This window comes from Octopus bimaculoides, chromosome 6 (genome assembly GCF_001194135.2).
Source record: "Octopus bimaculoides isolate UCB-OBI-ISO-001 chromosome 6, ASM119413v2, whole genome shotgun sequence".
Classification (NCBI taxonomy): Eukaryota; Metazoa; Mollusca; class Cephalopoda; order Octopoda; family Octopodidae; genus Octopus; species Octopus bimaculoides.
The window spans coordinates 876,926-879,724 of NC_068986.1; positions in this window are offsets into that span (position 1 = coordinate 876,926).

Sequence of the window (2,799 nt, forward strand, 5' to 3'; positions counted from 1 at the left end):
GATACAAAGAAAACAAGAACGGGTCATTCGGAGTTTTCTTTCCTCAGTTGAGTTCCAGGTTATCTTTGCAATTTCGGCTGGTTATATATATATATATATATATCTGTATATATGTAAATATATATACATATGTATATATAAATGTGTGTGTGTGTGTGTGTGTGTGTGTGTGTGTGTGTGTGTGTGTGTGTATACATAAATCAAAAATCAAAAATCAAAAATCACAATCAGAATCTCAATCAAATGGAAATTGTAGTTGTGGCCGATGTCAGTGCCGCCTGACTGGTTCCCATGCTGGTGGCACGCATGAAGTACCATTCATGCATGGGTCATTGCAAATGACTTCTGACGGGCTCCCTGTGCTGGTGGCACATAAAAAGCACCATCTGAATGTGGTCGATGCCAGCCCCTCACCCCGACTGGCTACTGTGCCAGTAGCATGTAAAAAGCACCACCTGAACATGACTGATGCCAGTGCCGCCTCACTGGCTCCTGTGCCAGTGGCACATAAAAAGCACCCACTACATTCTCAGAATGGTTGGCGTTAGGAAGGGCATCCAGCTGTAGAAACATTGCCAGATCAGACTTAAGCTTGGTGCAGCCTCCTGGCTTGCCAGTCCCCAGTCAAATCGTCCAACCCATGCCAGCATGGACAACAGACGTTAAATGATGATGATGATATATATATGTATGTATGTATGGACATGTAAGAATGTATTCCACGCACACTCACAGATTTACATTTGAGATAGAATATTTATGCAAGTGCACATACTTAAGCAATGTAAATTGTAGAGTATCTAAGCAACATTATAATATTTCATATATCACCTTCGTTGATAAGAAAAATCCTTCTATGACATATATAGAAAAAAGAAAAGGGAATGTTTTTGTTTATTGGTGAGCTGAATTCAAAGAAGTTTGTTTTTAACTAATATTTTATTTTAAAGGTCAATATTTCCCAAGTTATAAATAAACTTAGTCAAGAGAACATTTTTCTGGGGTTTTTTTCAGAAAACTGTTATAGACTTGTTGGCTGTTAGTGTTGTTGTTTTAATAATACTATCATACAAGTTTGCAAGCTTATTGACACAAACCGGACCTAGCAAAAATTCCATTATGACAATCTACGCAAACAACAATGGTAGGGGGTGCTATGCTATAAGGCAGTTGTGATAAAACATTTTTTTTTTATTTAATTCTTTTTATTCTTATAGTTTCTCTCTCTCTCTCTCTTTCTTTCCCTCTCTCTCCTTCAAATACTTTCATCCACTCCTAAACCTCTATGGATCCATTCATATATTTTTCTTATATTTCATTACCTTTGATTCTAAGTAAAGCAAGAATGACCTGGATCAAAATAACTATTGCTTGAGATTGATCCACATATGTATTTAGACACACACGCACACGCACACACACACACACACACACACACACACACAAGTATAAATATGAACAAACAGGGTTGATGGTTTGGTTAAGAAGTTCACTTTACAACTGTGAGATTTTGTGAGGTGTTTTTCATAGAAGCTTAAATCCCGCTCTAGGTTTAAACTAAACTTGTATAAAACCATGGCTAAAAAAAAAAAGTTATATAGATGAAAATCTTCATGGAAGGGCTAAAATCTTCTTAATATTTTTTTTAATGAGACCTTGTATTTTTCAATTTGGAAACTACTGATTTAGGGTTTGATCTCATTGTGTAGCACTTTAGCCAAGTATTTTGTCTCATGACCACAGATCAACCAAAGCATGTTGAGAGAAGTGTGCAAGGCAGAAACTGCTGGAAAGACTATCCTTATTTGGTAGGTGGTAGATTTTATCTGTTGCCCCATTTGACGTCACCATCTGACCTTCATTGTCTTTGGCAGAGTCTACTTTATTGCAAGTATTTAATCCTTTAGCATTTAAACCAACCATGTCTGGCCTTAATATTCTTCTTGTTTTATTTTCAAACTGGCCAGATCCAGCCTCTCACATCTCTATCCTACAGTGTCAGTTTAAAAATAAACTATCACTTCATTGAAATCTTGATGCTACAAGATCATGCATGGTTAATTCAAAACAATGTGAACAATGTGGTTAAATAAGCACAACATTTGACAGAATAATCTGAATGCTAGAAAGTTAACCTAGGTTTTGGTCTGAGGATAACTTTCTCATTTCCTTGTATCGATCATGGAAGTACTAAAAAATATGGTCATATTTGTTCACTTTTCTACTCGGAACAAGCAGTTTAAAAAATGGATGTGCAAATGCACGCACATATACGTTTATATGTACATACAAACAAATAGTCCTTGAAGTTACCTGTTCAAAGGAACATGATTAATCTTCTAGCATTTAAACCAGCCATATTTGGCCCAAATATTTTACCTGTTTTATGTTAAGGCTCTCCTGATCCAACCTCTCACAGGTACTTTACAATGTCATTCTAAAAGACATACAAACACATTGTTGAAATCTTGAAAGTAATCTATCTATATATATAAAAATGAGAATGTGTGTCTGTCTGTCTGTCTGTCTGTCTGTGTGAATCCCTAAAACTCGAGAACTACGCAACCAATTTCATTCAAATTTTACACATGCCTTACTTAGGGTTCCAGTTGTGTTTTAGTCAAAAAATTTTTTTAACTTCTTGCAGAGTTCGAGCCCACGGCAACATAATATCTCCTCCACTATTTAAGTATTACGTGTCAAAAGTGAAACAAAAACACTCATGTCAAATACTTTCACTTTAAAAATGAAACTATTCTACTAACTGAAACAATCGCATTTCGATACTGTAATGACAGA